This window comes from Lepisosteus oculatus, chromosome 23, assembly GCF_040954835.1.
Source record: "Lepisosteus oculatus isolate fLepOcu1 chromosome 23, fLepOcu1.hap2, whole genome shotgun sequence".
In the NCBI taxonomy this organism is placed as follows: Eukaryota; Metazoa; Chordata; class Actinopteri; order Semionotiformes; family Lepisosteidae; genus Lepisosteus; species Lepisosteus oculatus.
This window is the reverse complement of record NC_090718.1, coordinates 4,468,515-4,488,582: the sequence shown is the minus strand read 5'-3', so window position 1 is coordinate 4,488,582 and position 20,068 is coordinate 4,468,515. Positions and strand designations below refer to the sequence as shown.

Genomic DNA, 20,068 nt, shown 5'->3' with positions numbered 1-20,068 from the left:
TGCTGTTCTGCTCAAGCAGCAAGGTTAGCAACCTAAATCACAATCTAGAATCTGAGGCATCCAGACCATGTGGCAAAGCTCCACTCAACACACTGGAGGTGGGAGCAATGGGGTTATTGCCACAGCTTAAGTAACCTTTTATGTGAGTTTCCATTTTTTTGTCCCATACCTATACAATTTACTTCAAGACAAGAGCACAATGACAACACTTACCGGCTGTGGAAACAGAGCGAATCCCGCTGGAGCGAGGCTTCAGCAACAGGCAGGTCGTGGCAAAACTATAACCGGACTTGCAGCAGTCGTGTTCACCAAGTACTGGCTCTCTTTGTCTAAGGGAGAAGACAACACATGCCATTTAGAATGCAAATCTTTGACAAAACGTTTCAAGAGCTGTTGTCCCCAGTTCATGTGTACTGCTGCTCTGCATTACAGTCAATAAACATGATGCTTTTCTTCAGTTCTTCCTTCACAATGTGTCAATAAAGAGCTGCTCCTGAAGATACCAACATGATTTCACATGGTCATGAAGCAGTGTCACAAAGTGATGCATTTGGCAGGTAAGAAGAGAAACAATGGTGCACAGACAAGTCACTGATTCATTGCAAGATGAGCCCAGACCAATTCAGGTGGTTACAGCCAAGTGCAATATTGAGGATATTTAATCATCACTGCCTGTGCACACCCGGACCCGGGGTGCTATCGGCATGGAGTTTGTACCTTATCCCTGTGCTCATCTGGGTTCCCTCCGTGTTCCTCCCACAGTCCAAAAGCATGCTGGTAGGGTAACTGGCTTCTAGGGAAATATGCCCTACATGTGGCTGTGAGTGTGAATGTGCCCTGCGATGGACTGGAGTCCTGTCACGGGTGTACCCTGCCTTGAGCCCATTTCTTGCAGATACAGACTCCAGCAGCTCTACCTCGACCCTGAATTGGATGAAGTGGTAATAACATGGATGGGGCCTAAACACATCTGTACTCCACTTTGCACTACTGTGGCTGGCCTGAAGTCCCTTTACACCTGGAGTGCCACTCATTAATAGAATACAGTTCACAATCTTCACATCAGTGTTCATTATATTTTGTACAAAAAAGAAACACTATCCACGCTTGATAATGACTAACCATACTTAATAAATTATTTAATATAACCTGATCATTCATGACTAGAGTGACTGTCGCATGAGCCCTAACTCACCTGCTCAAGAAGAGTACTGGTCAGGTCATGAGGAGGCGATATGTTCTGCTGAATATCAAGCCTAGTGAAGATGAAGATAAAGAAAACAAAAGCACAAATGAACCCATATGTCCTCTATATTAAATTCATAACTCTGAGATGAGAAAGTGACAGTCAAAGGCCCTACTCACCAGACTTAGGACACATTGAACATGTAGGTTTCAGTGAGCAGCAAACAGGCACATGCTGGCCCAGGACCTAGGAGAAAGAAAATAAACTATAAGAAGTCCTTTAAGACGGTGACTGCAACCTTGAGTTCGGCAGGCACTGCAGATGTGCAGCTCGTACTGTGTTACCACACATGACACTAGCACACACCATTCACAGGAGACCCCCCTGCTGATGAGAAACATTAATCAGCAAACCAAACCGACATATATGAGATGTGTTAAATAAAATGTCAGTGCACTTGCTACACGGATTGTCACTTTCCTGATCGCTACCTGCAGCAAAGTGACTGATGTTTCTTTTGATGCTCAGTCAAGTTACAATTCTCTTTTTTTTGCCATGCTGTAAATATAATGTAGTTTCTCACAAATCATGCTAGAGTAGCATATTTGGGGATTATTGAAAACCAAAACATCCACAGATGCGATGAAAAAGACCACTCCTCGATCAATGCTGGATTCAGATTGGAAAAAAAAAGAATAATTAAACAATTGTGGCACAAAAAATGTGCACAGACTTTCAAAATCACTGATACCCTAGGGAGTATTCTCAGGAAGCAAAACCATTCTGTTTGTATTATTTCCATGCATAGAGCAAATATTAGTACAAACATTACTGAAAATAAGCTAGTTTCTCTTTACAAGTGGTGCTGGAGTAGAAAATTCGGGGTTTACTGAAAACCAAAACCTAGATCGAACCAAAAAGCTCGATCTACACTGGATTCGGACCAGAAACAATAAGAATAAACATGTGGCAAAAAAGAGGATTTCCCCAGGAAGCAAAACCTTTATTTGTATAACTTCTGTGTGGAGTGGACACATTCATACAAACAATGTTTAACAAGTAAAAACAAAAATCATCATTATTTCGTTCCAACTTCTTGAGGTCACAGTTCCAGCCACTGTATGGGAGACAGAAGTTCTGCAAAATGATGCCAATCAAAATGGACATTAATATTCAACATGGTTAACCTATAGAAAATGGTTTCAAATCCTTTCCTTGACAAGGAAACCTGGAAAACAAAAATTACAACAATTTCAATGTTCATATCAAAAGAACACTTCTGTGTGAATCCTTGGCAGGATACTGTTGCTCATTGTCTTGTGCTCTTAAGGAATTTCTAATCTGCCAATATATTACAGCCACATGAAGTCCACGTGTGACAGTCTAGCTGCTATCAAACTCCTCTTGTAGTGTTTGATGGCACCCTGGCTGCATGGTGCTACACTGCCCACGTCCTGGGCCCTCACTACCTGGCCTTCATGCAGACTCATCCTGAAGTGACAACATGCCAGCAGGACAGTGCGTGTTCTCCTGCTGCTCTTGTAAACCCAGCTGACGTGCAGGATGAGAACCAGACAGTCAAAGCCATGAAGGCCCTACTCACCAGACGAAAGCTCTGCAGGACACGTACATTTCAGCGACCAGCGAACAGGCACGTGTTTGTCCGGGATCTGGGAGAGAGAACCGAATCCCTCCAGACAGTGACCACGGCACGCTGCAAGACAGGCACTGCAGATGTGCAGCTTGGAATGTGTCCACACACGACACTAGCATGCGCCTTTCAAAGGAGACCCCCTGTTGATGAGAAACATTGAAGAGCAAAATGAATCAACTTTTTTTTCTGGTGCCTTTAATAAAATGTTAGTTCATCTGCTACACAGATCGTCGTTTTCCTAATAACCATCTGCAGCAAAGTAACAATTAAAGTAAAGTTTCCATTGAGGCTCAATATATTTACAGTTCTATTTACGAAAGACTACCAAAATCAGGGTTTATGTCCAGAAAAAAAACACCATGTCTCGATTTGCACAGGATTCAGAGCCGAAAAAAACAAAAAGTTAAATAAGGGTGGCACATAAAAAGCACACACTTCCGGACATTACTTACTCTTGGTCTTCTTATGTAGCGAAGCCGTTTTGTTTGTATTATTCGTACACGGAGTGGAAACAACAATAAAACATTCGGAAATTACTCTTGGTCTTCTCATGCAGCGAAGCCGTTTTGTTTGTATTATTCGTACACGGAGTGGAAACAACAATAAAACCTGGAAAAGAAAACATTAAACAGCTTCAAACTATTTGCAACATAAAAGACATTCGCCTTTATTTTCATCCACTACCGTTAAAGTATATTTAATAGCGTTTAATACGGAGATTATCTAAACCATTTCATTTCATTTTCCTTAAAATCGTACCACCACCAAACACACGCTGGGAATTCACTCACACACCTGCAGTAATTCCGTCCCAGACTCCAGGCGTTCACCCCGTTCAAACAGCGCAGAAATGCACTGTTCATTCAATAAAATGACATCTTTCTGAAAAGTCTCGTTCCTTAATGAAACCTCAAAAAAACATTACATTGTAGCCCGTTTGGGGTAGAAAGAGAAACACTACCTCGCAAACCGCCGGCGCTGCCATCTTGAATCTGACCCACGCGTGGAAGGGGGGAGAGAGCCGCGCTCGTGGGGAATTTATGTCAGGTGGCAGTGACGTAAAACGCCCCTAATTTCTGCAATTACGTCATTCGTCCCCTTTTTGTAAACCCCTTTTAGTACTTTAATCCCGTGCAATGTTCCCCATTCTTAGGGGTGTGACCTAGAATGGCCACCCCCCTAAAAATACCGGCCCGGTGCAGACCCGGCTGCTGGAAAACGCACTTCGCCGGTGGAGCGTGATCGGACCGTACCCGGGTTGGATTCGAACCCGCTCTGAGCGAAGAGGTGCCGGGGGGGCTCTAGGCTACTCTAAGCCACAGGGCTTAGAGCCTGGTTTTCAATAGCTGCAACACTGACTTTGCCCGCTACGCCACCTGGCCGGTGAACACGGCCTGAATTTGATCTTATTTGAGCTACACGCGAACAGTTATTAAATAAAAAAAAATAGAAACAGTGGAAACTGGGTGGCTTTAAGCGGACCCCAGAGCAAGAAAAAATGTTATTCTGAAGAAAAAATTAAAACGTTTAAAAACATTATAAGTTTCATCATGTTCTCATATAGTAAAAAGTAAATCGCACTCTCTCAGCCTGATGCTATATGCAGTCTTATTCGGGGGTAACTGCTGCATTCATAAAGTTGCACGCTATATTCTTAGTCTTTTAGCAAAATATTTCCACTCATAATGCCAGTTGGATTGCTTCCAATTAAACATTTTTTTACACAATTAAAAAGCCTAGATTTGAAAGGGCCAATGCACAGCTTCATAATCTTGGTGCCTTTTTTTCAATAAAAAACGGATGGCAGACCTTTCAGCTGGAGAGCTATAATCCAACAGGCCTTTAAAATCGTGTTTATAGTTTGTGAAGAGTGTCACCTTTCTTGGGGCAGTTAGCAGTGCTGCTTTGCTGCTCTGCTGCTCCCTGGTACAGGGTTCAATTCTGTCCTGGAGATGTCTTTCTGTGTGAAGTCTGCATGTTTCCCTCTTGTGTTGCAGGACCCTTGGTTGAGAGACACTGTGAGCAGGCACAGGACTTCATTAAATTGGTGACCGGTCAGAGACAGGACAGAGGAGGACCGAGAGACCCAGACAGACAACATTGTCAAAGCACTGGCCAGACACTGTCAGAGGTCAGGTCAGAGAACCTGGAAGAAGACCCACTACGTTGATAGATGACCTCATCCCCTTACCCACCTTAGGTCATGCAGCTTCGGGAGGATTGCTGCTAAACAGGAAATGTATATCAGATGACGTAGTTCAAGTAGGGAGCTGTGTCAGCATGCGTAGGCTGCAAAGGAACAAGTACAGGTTTACTTCATGCTGAAAAGAGAAGAAGAGAAACACATTTCGACTGTGGAGCCTTCTTTGGGTGCCTTGAAAAGTCTCGCCAAATAAGATTTTATATTTCTGGTAACACATCACTTACATCTTCCGTGCAGCAAGGTCCAGAGAAGACTGCGATTTGATCTTTCTACTGTGTCAATTCAAGATGTATATGGCTTGTTAAACATGTAAGTTCTCTCTTTATACTGTACCTCTTCCTCCATAAGTACCAACATTTCAAGTGCCATTTGCATTCAAAAAGGTATTATTTAAGGGTCAAAATATGCTTCTTAAATCTCTGCTACATTATTTTAAAAAGATTTAAGAAGTTTTTTATTAACACTTTTTAAAAAGAAGCATAGACACAATTACAATTATTTTACAAATGCCATCTAAACCATTTTCTCAATTAAAAACAAAAGATTCATGCTTCACGGCGTGTTGTTTTATCTTGAAAGGGTCACAGCAACCAAGACCAGTTCTAGGATATCTTCTGGATCTTGAAAAGACAGGGTTTTCCAGCAGTCTTCAGCAGTCTGGATTCAAGCTTAGACTGAGATTTCAAACCTTTTTAGTGCTACTGATGGATTGAACAGTCCCACATGCTTTGTGATCTTAGCCTTCTGTTCAGGGTTGTTGGAGGAGTTAACACATTGCACAAATGGCTGAGCAGAAACAGCTCTCGACATCCACAAAATACACAGAAGCTCACATTTGGAAAATATGCTTTTTGATTACTGCCAAGGCAAATATTAATTCCAATAATGCCAAACGCAGATGCAAAGTTTAAAGCTATGTTCAATATGACCAGTCTAAGTATACTGTATGTCTTGCTGAAGGTACTGCAGCATTATCGATTCACAGTATCAGGTTTTTTACTGCGCAATCTTAAACTCTGACAGTTGTTGAATCAGGCTCATCATCTGCTCTATTCAGTTCCTTGCATTTTGCTGTATTTCAATATATATGATGTAAATAAAGCTTTTTTGCACTCCTTGTAGATTAGCCATTTCCCTTTCATCTTCTACAAATATTTTCAAATATTTCATTTTGGAGTCCTTTTACAGCATCATTTATAGTGGCACGGTGGTGCAGAGGTTATCATTGCTGGGGCTCTGGATTCAGTACCTGGGGTGCTGTCTGTGTGGAGTCTGTCTGTTCTCCTCATGTTCACATGGGTTTCCCTCAGGGGCTCCGGTTTCCTCCCGCAGTCCAAAGACAAGCCAGTAGGATTACTGGCTTCTGGGAAAGTGTGTGTGTGTGTGAGTGAGTGTGTAGGTGTGGGTGAGTGTGAGTGTGTGTGTGTGAGTGAGTGTGTGGGTGTGTGTGTGGGTGAGTGTGAGTGTGAGTGTTTGTGTGTGCGTGCCTGCCTGTCCTGGGATAGATTTGCTTCTTGTCCAGGGTGTGTCCTGTCTTGCACTGTTTATTTACAGGCAGCAGTATTATGCACCTGCTGCCTGTACTGAACAAATTGGTGGATAGATGGATAGTGGTTTGCTGTTTTCCTTTCTGTTGCACTGCAGAAAAAATATTTTTTACTTCATTACGTTCCAACATGTCCCCTCTAGCCTTTCTAGAGATTTTTTATGTGCGCTTCCAATTCCCTGTGCTCATTTTCTATAACCGAACCTTCTTTTTGAATATCCCTATGATGCTCTTTCTTTCTCCTAATCTTTTTTAACTCTTATTTACCTGCCTTTCCTCTGTGAGTGATGCCATATGCACAGTGCAGTGGGCTCTGCTTTAAAGGAGAAGTCTTCCGCATCAGTACCTCATGTGCACCAAAGCCAACACACTCAGTCTCTAATTATGAAAAAATTATTGTTGTGAATGTAAACCCCACACGATTACATGAAAATAAACAATTGGAAAAGGCAACAAATATTAAAAACAGGAAACAGGCCAAAGACAAAATTAAAATAGACAAGTAACACATCAAAAATGAGATTTGAAGAGGCAATTCACAACAACAATGGAAACAAAGCATTGTGTGCTTTTTTCCCTCGCTGCTTGTATTTTCTTGCATCCAAACATTGAAGTGAGATGCAACACATCTGCATCGTTTTTTAAATGACCAAAATCCCCAGAGCGCTCCTGTTGTGGAAGTCAAAAAGCATCTGAACTGCAGCTAATGTGTGCTAGTCTTGTTGGGAGAGGGAAATGAGCTTTGAAATGATCTCACTGCACAGGCAGGTAACCTCTCCATCACCCAGCACTGAGCACCAAGAGCCGTCTGAGCCACATCTGTGACTTCATGCCAAACCAGGGAAAAAGAGACCAGAAGAATAGTTGAAGATAATGTTGAAGAATAGCAACATAGTGGTGGAAATGAAACGACACATGTAGCATAGCTACTGTTTGGTAATTTATGATATATATGTAAATATACAGCTCGTGGATGGAATCAGAGTGTATTGTAGTGTTGCTGATTGATGCCCGATGGAACCAGAGACCAGTAAATGGTTTGGAGCGTGGGAGGGTGTGTGGGGTGCTTATTTGCTTTCCCTGCAGTCCTAATGAAACTCAGTCATTAGTTTATCCAAATCTGATAGCGTTAGCTGCGTGCAGATGATTTCCAAACATTCTGCTCGATTCACCCATTCAGAACGAACTCCCAGGTTCAAGCAAAGCAGCCCTGCTGGACCAGAGGCCACAGCTGGACGCTGCGGTGGTGAAAATCGGAGACTGGGACCCGGAGACACTTTATTACACTGTGGGGAGCGCCAGTGAGTCCTGCGGTGACTGTTGATTCTTAAATCAACCAACTACTAGAAACCTAATGAAGAAAATAAACCAGATATGCTTCTCTGGATTGCAGTTTTTCCTGTTTTTTTTTCATTCAGCAAGAGTAAAGGACTCGCAAGAGAAGGCCATTCTTCTAGTCTTGTTGATCTTTCCCAATAGTTTACAGATCATGCAGCGAATCAAAATCCAAAGCCACAGACTGCCTCAGTATCTAACATGGTCACAGTATGCCATCAAAACGGACATGGAGACACCCATCCATTTTCAAACTGCTTTATCTGAGAGAGGGTTGTGGAGGAGCCAGAGCCTATCCCAGCAAGCAATAGGCATAAGGCTGGTGTGTGAGCACAAATCCTCCAGAAACACCTGTTACAGGAGGACAGGTGACTGTTTAAACTACCAGCATATCTTTGAAACTGTGGGAGGACACTGGAGCACCCAGAGGAAACCCACAAGAACACGGAGAGAACATACAACCTCCACACAGACAGCACCTCAGGTCTAGAATTGGACTCTGGACCCCAGCGCTGCGAGACTGCAATGCTAACTACTATGCCACCGTGCTGTCCTGGACAATGAGACATGAAGGACAAAGGAGTAACTTCCTGTGCACAACTACGTGTACATAAAGTAAATCAGCCATTTTAGCCATTTTTCCCTCTGCGTGACAAGTTTTCCGTAATGCACAATGAATAGAAAATGATAATTTAGTGGTCAGACACAGCAGTGACCACTCAAAGCCACTTCAGTGTACAGTATATAGAGCCCTGTACATTAATGGAACAGTCCTGGAAACTAATGGAACAAACCAGTTATCCTTGCGGTGCCTTGCCCTTGATATCTGCAAGACGGTTTATGTAAGGCCCTGCATGATGTTGCCAGATTCAGGCATTACAGGTTATTGCCCACTCATTCTGTTTAGTGAGAAGACCTGCACAAAATATTATTTCAAACAGCATAAGAAGATTCATTTTGTCTCTTCATGCCAAGTGCATTCGCCTGCCTACCCTTGAACTAACCCACAGGAAAAATTGCAGAATACCCCTCCGATGACAATATAAATTACATTTATGCAGAGGTTCCCACATGTGCACACATACACAGACTCCCTCCTGTTAGATGCTTTTGTAACGCCTCATTCGCTAAAGGAATCGACAGCGGCCATGAACTCCTGAATTATTCATTGGCACACTTAATGCTAGTAAATTATTTTTCCATTGCAGAAAGATTCATTTCAGGAGCAGGGGTGGAAAAGCAGAAAGCAGAAAAAGAAGTGAATGTGTTTATTATGCTAAAGTCAGAGGAGAAAAAATGCCAGAGAAGGGCAACGGGTTTGCAGGAGAGTTCATAATTCAGGAGGCTTTCTTTCCTCCGGTGAAAGAAATCTGAATGCAGGGAGCAAGCTCTCGCATGAGTGGAATCATGAAGGCGTTCTGTGCTTCCTGACCCTCGCTGGAAGAGAGTTTGTCTTCAGCAGGAGCCTGTCCCCCTTAATGACGGCTGCATCTGGAAATTCGAGAGCTTTGTAAAATCAACTGTCTGGCAAAGACTATCAGAGTGACAAAAAGCTCCATTTGTGGAAAAAAGAAAGATTGCTATCTTCTATTTTATTGCTATTTGCTTGCTGCGCAAAGAGTAACTCAAATGTGTGTCTTTTATGCTATCTGTACCATAACAGAATCACATCCCCTGTAATGGAACCACTTTTAAATCTGAAGAGACAGCTTAGAAAGGCCGAATGATTCTAATCTCTCTTGAATCTTGAAAGATATGAAAGCATAACACTGGCGAGAGAGGAATCAAGGAAAATAAAATACTGTTTTAAACTTATTTATTGTTTCTGCAAGAAATGTTCCAGTTCAGTATTGCTGTTCCATGCTCCGAAATGGTAAAACACTACAAATGCACCCTTAAAAAGAAAAAAAATCAATGCACACAAAAACAGGCCACTCACAGAAATTGAGGAGGCAAGAAGCCAGAACTGCTACTAGAAAAAATGGAATAAATAAATCAAAACACAAAGAGTTGTCCCAAATGGGTAAAACTGATACAGAGTTCTATATAAACACCAAACTATGTGTATAGGCTGCAGCTACACCAATACCAACTGTGCAGTAAGGTGTATAATTAAGATACTGAAGAGAGCAAAATGTTGGCCGCACCTAAAAACTGTGTCAAGAGCTCATACCATCACAAAGCCCTAATGAGCCTAAAAAAACACTAATCAGAGTCAACCACGTCTGTACAAACTGGAGTACTGTATACGACTGGGCCCTAAAAAGATAATACACACAGACCCAGTATCTGACGGGGGTGACAGAAAACAAGGAGAAATAGACCCTGATGGAGTACAGTCGCAGAGACTACAGGCTGGACACAGAAACTGGACAACACAGGCAGACCTGGCTGTCCAGAGAGGATCACAGGCCCACACTGCCTCTCCTACACTCTCTCACATAGCTGTCCTGCTCTACTGCTTGTTTGAACACCCTGTATAATTGATCTTCTGCATGACTTGTTATTCAAATGTTACTATTTCTGGAGATTCTGAAGCACAGAGTATTAATCACGACAACCCATCATGCAGCCAGTTCAGACCTCACTGGACACAAGGCTAGGCTCTGCTCAACAGTTTTACACGTTATGCCCTGGAGAATATATCAAAGTTTCACTAATCAACTTCAGTCGGTATGGCTAGTGGGTAAAAACTGCAATCGCAGAGAGAGCATGTAAACTCCACCTCGCTGCAGTCAGAACTCAGACCCAGGACTGAGCGGGCTGTGCAGTATTAACTCGCGCCCCAGCATGCCACCCCAAGAAAGGACACCATTGTAAAATACTGAGCCCTGGAAAAAAATAAAATTAGGGCTAACAAGAAAACATACAAATGAGATGTGGCTCCCCGTTAGAAAACGAACTGACCAGAGCGTCTCATCCAGTCCTCTCTTGAGAGAAGCGAGAGTATCGTCTTAAAACAAAACACGGCTGGATAGCTTGTTTCCGAATCCCACAACCCTTTGGATAAAAATATTGTCCTCTGCTGTGGGTGGTTTTCACTTCTTTGCGGTGGGCATTAAGAAGCTTGATGCATCATAATAAAGCAAAACAAAGCAATCATTACCTACAACACAGTTACTGAAAAGATACATGCTGCAGGCCCAAGACAATATTTGCAGTAGGCACTATCGTGCTGCCCTAGATTTAGAGCAAATATTCCATTAGAACTAGTTTTATTTGGAGTGGTAAATGACCACAAATTACTCTGACAGCCCTGTATCTCTCCAAAGCTCATGGTGGCTTGTCTGTTCCTAATTTTAAATACAATTACTGGGTTTCCAGCTGAGGGTATTTTGAACATTACATTCTGAATTATTAACCACATGAAGTCCAGTTGAGGAGGCATTAATTAAACCAATAAGACGCTGGGATTTTTCATGTACTACTTTTAAAGGCAAGCCATTTCCCTTAAAATGGGCTCAATTATCGCAGACTCCCTGGATTTGTTCAGGAAACGTTAATTGCAATTTGGTAGTTTTGCAACATTTCACAAGCTTTCACCGATTTCGAAGACGTTTCCTTTATCGACTAGCTCTCAGCTCTTCACCTGCCAGTCCTGGTCCATGGGAAATGTTCACACTCCGGGCGGTGTTCAGGATAGTGATGGATTGTACCTGTTCCAGTTTCAAAAAGAGTGTTACATTTATTCTGGGCTCTCCAAGTCCATGCAGTCACGATCTGGTCTTTTGCCCCCATAATTCTTAATGGGACACTGATTTCCTCTCATCTACGTGCAGACGTAATTACCCCAGCTAACACGACCAAAAAAGCTTTCTACTTCTTCATACACATTTTCTGTATTATGTTTAAAATTAGGTGGCATGTGGTTAGCATTGCTATCTTGTAACACGAGGGCCCTGCGTTCAATTCTGAACCTGGGGTGCTCTCTGTATGGAGCTTATATGTTCTCCCCATGTTTGCATGAGTTTCCTCTGGGTGCCCTGGCTTCTTCTCACAATCCAATGACATACTGGTAGGTTAATTGGCTTCTTCCCCTGACTTTTCTTCAGCTGCTTACACAATCTAACTGCCTGTAAACGAACCATTATAAAAAATGATCCAATTATAGATCAACCCCTATCTAATTTTCTGGTACAGTTAATTCCTTGCAATTACCCTCGCAGTGGGTAAAAGTTAGAGATATCCTTTCTTCCGAGGTAATAACTAACTGTGGCGCACGCCAGGATGTGTGAGTTCACTATTGTTCTTTGCTCTCTAGACGATTCTTTGTGTTGCCAGTGGTCCAAACTAAGTCCAAAACCTTACTTTCTCTGATGAAGGATAACAATGACCCCAGCCTATATCACAGCAGCAAGACAGTCTGCTTGCATGACATGACCATGTGATGGTGAAAGTCACAGCTTTGGCCAGGGGGACTGTCTAAGGTCCTGCAGTTCAGAGCGAGAGTGTGGGGTGGAGGGTAGATCTGTCAGGTGTTGACATAGAGCCGGTGTAATTATAACCAGCAGCCATATCACCCTGCAACTCTCAACTGGCAAGCCACTGAAGTTAAGCAGGTGTGAGCCTGGTCAGTACCTGGATGGGAGACCTCCTGGGAAAAACTAAGGTTGCTGCTGGAAGAGGTGTTAGTGGGGCCAGCAGGGGGCGCTCACCCTGTGATCCATGTGGGCCCTAATGCCCCAGTATAGTGATGGGGACACTACACTGTAAACAGGCGCCATCCTTCGGATGAGACGTAAAACCGAGGACCTGACTCTCTGTGGTCATTAAAAATCCCAGGGTGTTTCTTGAAAAGAGTAGGGGTGTAACCCCAGTGTCCTGGCCACATTTCCCATTGGCCCTTACCAATCATGGCCTCCTAATAATCCCCATCTAAGAATTGGCTTCATAACTCTGCTCTCCTGCCCACTGATAGCTGATATGTGGTGAGCGTTCTGGCGCACTATGGCTGCCGTCGCATCATCCAGGTGGGGCTGCACATTGGTGGTGGTGGAGGTCCCCATTACCTGTAAAGCTCTTTGAGTGGAGTGTCCAGAAAAGCGCTATATAAGTGTAAGCAATTATTATTATTATTATAGGACACCTGTGCTGTTCTTTCAGCAGTCCAGCTGCTGGGCTCAGTGCTAATGCAGATCAACATGGAGAAGGTTAAAAAAAAGACTTGCAGGGAGTTTCTTTTCTACTGCATTATTAGTTTTATTAGTAGCAGTAGGATCCAGAGAGGAGTATAACTGCTGTGATTGTAGTAGTTTGTCATTTGGAGGCTCCTGGGTCTCTAAGAGCAAGTAGATGAGTGTAGCTCAGTAGGGATCTGGGTGTAAAAGGTCTAAGACAGGTGATGCGGAGCAGATCTCTGAGGAGACGTAGAACCTCTCTCTGCAGCCTCCAAAACAACCCCAGTAGTTAGACTTCTTCATCTCAGTGGGAGCTGGTTGGCTCTTAGATTAGCAAGTTGACCTCAAACTCTATACCTAATGTTTCAAAAATGAACATTCATAACATTTTCTGATTAGGTGTTATTCCTAGTAACTAGCAGTTTAAGGAAGCATGTGGCTTTGTGGAGATAATATTGTATTTACAATAGCTTACAGCATTAGTGAACAACTCCAGTCCTATAGAGCCACAATAAAGCAATTGTGTTCTCACCACTTAAGCAAATGATTTGTGCAATTGAGTTCTTTAGGGATCATTTGAACATTTCTTCAATGAAAATCACAACACCTTTCACATAGCTTTCAAGGACCACAGCTGGCCATTTCTGGCTTAATTGAACCAATTAACTTACTAAATTAATCACCACTCACATATGCTCCATGTTTTTTACTAATTGATGATGTTGCGACAACCTGCTGGATAGCGGCTCTCCAGGACCAGGGCTGGACACTCTTTGCCTAGACCAGGGAGAAGAGAGCTTGTCCAATAATGTGTATTTTTAATAGACACCTTTCCAGACTGCATCTTCCCTTCCTCCTTGATCCTTACCATCCTCTGACACTTGGCTATTCTCCTCCCTGTCCTTAATTTTCTATTGGTAAGACTTGTGCTCACTGAGGGGCTAATAATCTGACACTATGTATTATACAGCCGTACATTTGCACTGAGTCACCAAAGGGTTCCCAGTGTCAAGCTTAATTCATATTGCAGCCAAGCCTAAGCACCCTCATTGCACCTGTGAGACCCAGATGTCTTCTTTCATTTAGCATTTAGGCTAGTCAGCTTTACAGTAACTGTTACATGCATGCCAGGTCCAGGATACTGTGTCTCCATTATCCTCAAAGAGTATGGGTACTATCGGGGTTACTGCAATTTTAAATCCAGTCTATGAACTAGAAAATGATCCATTTCCACCGGCTGGGGGAAAGGAGTGGGGCAGTGTGGATTTGGAAGATATTGTTGGCCCTGACTGCTTCTCTTATAAATCAAAATCATTTGTGCTCAAAACGAGAGGCAATTTGATTTCAGCATGAGCTGGTACCCTGGGTTCAGTTCTGGACCTGAGGTACTATCTACATGGAGTTTGCATGCTCCCCCTGTGTTTGTGTGGTTTTCCTCCAGGTGCTCTGGTTTCCTCCCATGGTCCAAAGACTTCTGGGCAAGACCAAGGTGTGTTCCATCCTGCCCACATTGCTGACTGGGATAGGCACTTGTCCAGCCCTGAAATTGACATTTTCTTCCTGCTTAGAAAATAGATGGATGATATTTTCCTCTCTTGTGGTTTTTGGTTATAAAAGTATTTCAGAAAACAATTTTAAAGACTTTGGTTTTTGCACCCCAGTGGTCTGCTCCACAGTAAGCGAATAGGATAACCACTTTGACTATAGGTTCGAGATGGGTTTGATTGGTGACGAAAACGGCCACTTCTAGAGAACGCTGGGAGACAACTCACGCGAGGTGTATCCCCCACAATGTCCTGAAACAGTCGTGTTACAACCAGCCATGGCCACCCTGTGGGGGTTTATGAGTGACCACTCCACTTATGGTCCAGTGGCTGTTCCTGATAACGTCATCCCCACCTCTCTGCTATTTCTTAGGTGTCACGTACCACTCGATACTATGCTGGAAATTGAGAATCTTTAGTCTAAAAATAAAAGCATGACAGATATTGATGCATTTAGTAAACAGGCCAAGCAATTCCGTGCTCATTCCTCTGCTTTATAGTGTCATTTGCATTTCTGTGGTTTGTGCAAATGACAAGATAAAACAGCCTTGTGATGCTGATCCCTTCCGGAACCGGCCTGATTTCCCTGGGCAGAGCTGCGCTGCTGCTGGCTGTCCGTCTGCCTGCGCTGCCTGTCTGCATCCTAACCCACCGCCTCTCGCTGTCACCCTCCCCCCCGCCGGAGGGACGAGTTCTGTTAACGGTTAAGAAAAACGCAATTTGCATGCGCAGAAGTGGCGGTCTGATTCGATTAGGATCAACATTTGTTTTCTCGTTTCATACTCAGCCTTCAAATATTACAAACCAGGATAAATATCATGACAGAAATAAAATTGCCAGCCGTGCCCTCCAGTCATTGCAACTAATTGCCAACTGCTAGGATGCAGTGGTAAATTCTCGCACCTCTTTTCAAACTCCATTACGGTGACAGATTGTTTCAACAGCATGAAGCGGGTCTTGATATTTATACACATTTTGAACAGTAATATGACAGCCTATATTCCTCTGCTCCCCCTGCAGAACCCTTGTCAGCAAACACAGCTCTTACGTCTCTGCAGGCAGAGTCACCCAGGCCTTGCATCTGCGTGAAAAACGAACTTTGTCTATCTTTTCATTCCCCGACTCTGTCACGTTGTGGGGAAGCGTGCGGCACCCGGAGAATAAAGAGGCGCTTTGTTTTTCAAGTTAATGAGAAGTTCAAGCAAGATCTAAAATCAAAAAGAACCTGCTCAGGGGGCACACAATCTTATTCAAAGCAACTTCCACAACTGGAGGTGACCTAGGTACAGTATGCATCAATAATTACGCCTTCAGCAGCAAAAGAATCTCAGTTTTATGACTCGGAGAAAGAATGAAACACAAGGAACTAGCTGGGAGCTAAATCAGGATAAAATCACTGAGCTCCTCAGCACAATAAGCCATCGAGCGATCATTTCATTTGCTTCAGCTCACCGAGGGAACAGTTAGCCACGAAGCTCTTTACTGAATTAAACGGCTGTTGTTCGGTTACAGGTGACCATGTGGGCACAGAGTTCTAGGAGAAATAAGATCTCTGAGGGACTCAGGCCTGATGACCCTCCACTCCAAGCAATGGGCAATCCCATGACAATCTCTTCCGGCCGAGGCTGGGGATCCTCTGTGGCCCCGGTTTTTATTCTCCGCTCCCTTTAAATAAGCGCACGGGACTTGTACAATGCAGCTGTGCGCAGACTGGAGAAAAGTGCTTGAGAGCAAGTATGGGATGACGACCATTGCATGTCGCTGTACTTAAATGGCGAAACGGAGAACTTTCCGGGTATTTTTCTCTGGGGCGAGTGTAGAATCGCTGGTTTAGTTTTAAGTCGGTATCTAGTGGGAGAAAATGAGATGCACAGACAAGCTCCTCCGACACCCCCTCCTGCAGGATCATCTATCACCTGGCGCAACATGAGCTCCACGGCGCCAGGCCTCGCGGAAGGGGACTGCGAGATTCCTATCAGAGCCGTCAGGACCACAGGCCTCACTCGGCGCTCTCGCCCCCGGGAATTATGTTTGATGCAGGAAAGGGAAGATGGTTCGATGCAGGTAGAAAGGAAATGTATTCACAAAGCAGGAGGCCACATACTTCCGGTTTCCCAGTTTCTTATTCTCCCCTTCATCAATGTCCTCGTTAGATAAGCCGGCAGTGATTTATGCTGAACCCTGCTGGTAGTCAACAGATAATAGATTCCATGTTCATTTCATGAGGCTGCTGCTGGCACGGCAGGCCTCGGCGTAACGAGTTATTTGAAAGCAAGCGCACCACATCCCTGTCTTTTCAGCACCCGAGGTAAAGTGCCTTTCCTTTCTGATCACCTTTCGGTAAAACTACACATTAAGGTCAATGTTAAGAAAAGCCTTAAAATAAACGTTTTTCTGAAGTTTCACCTGAACACCTGCATTCTTTTACCCTTCCTATATTGTCAGGGGGCCTTGCTGTGTTAGAATTATGAGCTTATTGCTGCTGGTGGTAGGAAATAGACCGAAAGAAAGGAGGAAAGGCAAAAGAGAGAAATTATTCTTTTCTGTTTCAGCCTTAAAAATAACACCCCACCCTCCACAGCCTCTTAAAAAATAAACCCCAAGCTTTTCTGAAAGTAATGGAAGTGGGAGACAGAGAAACCTGTAGGAAAAGTTCAGAAGACGAAGGACAGACCTGATCTGAACTTGCTGGGGGATTAGACTGCATCCCTGATGCTTCGTTTCCATTAGCTCTCAATTTGGAGACGGGCTGCACTGCGCAGCAGTTTACTAAATTACTCAGACAACAGGCTATTACAGCTAAGAAGAAAAGACCCGGCTCCGATTCAGGGGGATATTATCACAAAGAAGGTGTTTAAATGCAAAAACAATATTTTAACACTTGAATGTTAAGCTTTGCTTTCTCTTCCTCCCAATTTGATGCCTTCATTATAATTCTGTGCTACAGTATATCACAGGATGCAGACGCCCTGTAAAAACCCACTATAGGTCTATCAAAGGTGAGCTTGCTTCAGTGATTGATTGCTGAGGTGAATGTTGGATTCATGCTGGAGATATCATATCTCATTGTCAAGTATAATCCATTTAGAACCAGATTGCTCCCTACTGAGCCTAGGAATAATGCACATAGATACTTCCCTTGCCAGCACCAATCTTACAGAACTAGAGCATCTTGACCTGTCCTTATATCCAGCACACTGTGTGCACTAGCAATACTATTTTGTCCATGAAAGGCTTCTCTTTTAGAATTACCACAGCCTCTTCCTAAGTACTATACAAGTCCTTATGCCTAGAGGCTTAAAAAACACAATCAATGAGTATTTGAACCGACAGCATATTGCATTTTAAATGCCTCTTAGTTATGAATCTGTTACGCCCAAGCCTTTTTGAATGAAAAACAGTGGAACACCAACACCCAAACCATCCTCGATCTTATTGTCACACCGCTGCCCTCTGAGAAAAACACATGAGTATCACCACATAAAGCTGGAGACTAGGATTGGGAAGCTGTGAGCCTGATCTCCCAAAAAATGTTCCAAAACAAAGTAGAGAGAAAGCCATCCCGTGACTTCTGAATTAAGTAAACACGGTAGGCTATAAAAGGAGTTGAGATAAAGTCTGAGGGTTGCATGTGGCGCTGGCTAAACTGGCCCTGGTGTGCCTTTGTGTCTGCCCTGAGATGGACTGGTGTCCTGTCCAGGGTGAACCCTGCCTTGTGCCTGTTGTTTGCCGGGATGGGCCCTGGATAAACGGATTAGAAAGTGGATGGATGGAGGTAGACGAATAAACAGGTTTTAATATAAATGTCTCTGAAGGACGGAAACTTTAAAAAGCTGTTTTGCGGTCATAGTGACTTGGCATCTCACAGATCTCCACAGGCCTCAGAGCCGGCAAAATTTTTAGAGGGCTGCCATCAGCTTTATTATAGCTATTGATGTTCACCAAAGCAAAGTTCAAAAGCTCAGAGCTTTTATTGAAAATTGCAAGATGGTAAAAAACCTTTTAACATCTCCCACCACGTGCGCTGAAAGCACTGAGAACTAGATAGAAAGACAATAATTTGCCCTGTTACTGCCAGGTGACTGAATTTGCTGCAATTTTTGCAATTTTTGTTTTTTAGCCCTTTATCCCCGGCACATCATTTTATTGCTAAATGAAGAGACACCTGAAATGGTAGGTACAAAAATAGCCTTGATTATTCCTGGAAAACCCAGGAAGCTCAATCAGGGGCAGCGAGAGAGAAATGATGCCCCCGTCACAGGAGCTCGGATACCCCAGCGGCGCAGGGCTGCAAGGAGGGGTGTGCAGATCAGGTGACGCCAATGGCGACAGCACTCGGGGGGGGGGGGGCTGTCAGTCACCACCCACTTAGACAACGACAGTGGGGGGAGGAATCTCTCAGCCAGTGCCCTTGTTACCAATAGGTGTTTTTTTAACAAAAGCGACAAAAAAACGATTTTGTCTCTCCCTATGGGTCTGTTGCTTCTACTAACTTTCATTATCTTCGGAACACATCCCTCATCCTGGGTGTTCAAATGAAACTGGAATCTTTAAGGAGGAGGGGTTGGGGACGGGGGGTAGAGAGGTGGGAGTCAAAAGAAAAGGGAATTCTCCCAGAGCTCTGGTTTTAATTGTGACAGTAATTATCTTCTCTCTTGATGGGAAAGAATCATTCAGCATCCATCAATCTGTGCTTCATTAGTGATAATAGCTGTTCCACAAGCTCTTCAGATATGCCCGGAAATTACACTATTAATATCGGAATAAACGTCATGCCGAACTGCCGAATGAAAGATTTGTTTTATTTAAAAAACTTTCTGCTGGTAACGGTTCAGAATAAGAGTCTGTCCCATACAGCACGGAGGCCAGCATCTGAAAGCCTCGTGAAAATAAAACCTTGGAATAACTCTCTTCTCCAATTCTTTGTGTCTTTGATCTCTTGGGAGATGGACACATGGTGGCACACTGGTTAGCACTGCAGTATTGCTGCCTTGTAGCCCTGGGACTCTGGATTCACTTCCTGGGATGCTGTTCTCCCCCTGTTTGTATGGATTCCCTCTGTGTGCTCTGGTTTCCTCCCACGGTCCAAAGACATGCTAGTGGGTTCATTGGCTTCTGGGAAAATTGGCCCTGGTGTTTATCTGTGTGTCCTGTGATGGACTGGCAACTTGCCCATGATGTCTCCTGTCTTATACCTGTTGCTTGCTGGGATAGGCTCTGGCAACTCTGTACAGGATAGAGCAATCAAGAACAGGGTGGATGGTTCAGCTATGATATAAGACAGCAAGGCCTTCACCAGAAGTAGGCTTTTATCTGATTTTCTGTTTAATTCACACAAAGAGCCCCCTCTTCCATCTGGACTATAGTGTTACTGTTTAATGATGTCACTTCAGATAGTACTAATCCCTCGCGTGCCGCCTGACAGAGTGGAGCGAGGCCGGAGGGAGTGGGAAGACCAGGGCAGAGCGGAACAGCGAGCGAGG

At 43.8% G+C, this 20,068-nt stretch overlaps 1 protein-coding gene across 9 annotated transcripts in view; it reads right to left on the bottom strand.

The window, feature by feature from the left end:
* The window catches only part of LOC138224892 (uncharacterized), a 36,957-nt gene that overhangs the window by 431 nt on the left and 16,458 nt on the right, over positions 1 to 20,068 (bottom strand). The window contains exons 1-7 of one of the 9 annotated variants that reach the window (XR_011183352.1): positions 6,293 to 6,346; positions 5,036 to 5,129; positions 3,293 to 3,449; positions 2,790 to 2,980; positions 1,366 to 1,432; positions 1,196 to 1,256; positions 214 to 329 (exon numbers count right to left, since the gene is read on the bottom strand). The gene's annotated coding sequence lies outside the window, so the exon portion shown is untranslated. The other 8 variants (XR_011183344.1, XR_011183350.1, XR_011183351.1 and 5 more) reach the window with 8 other exon arrangements.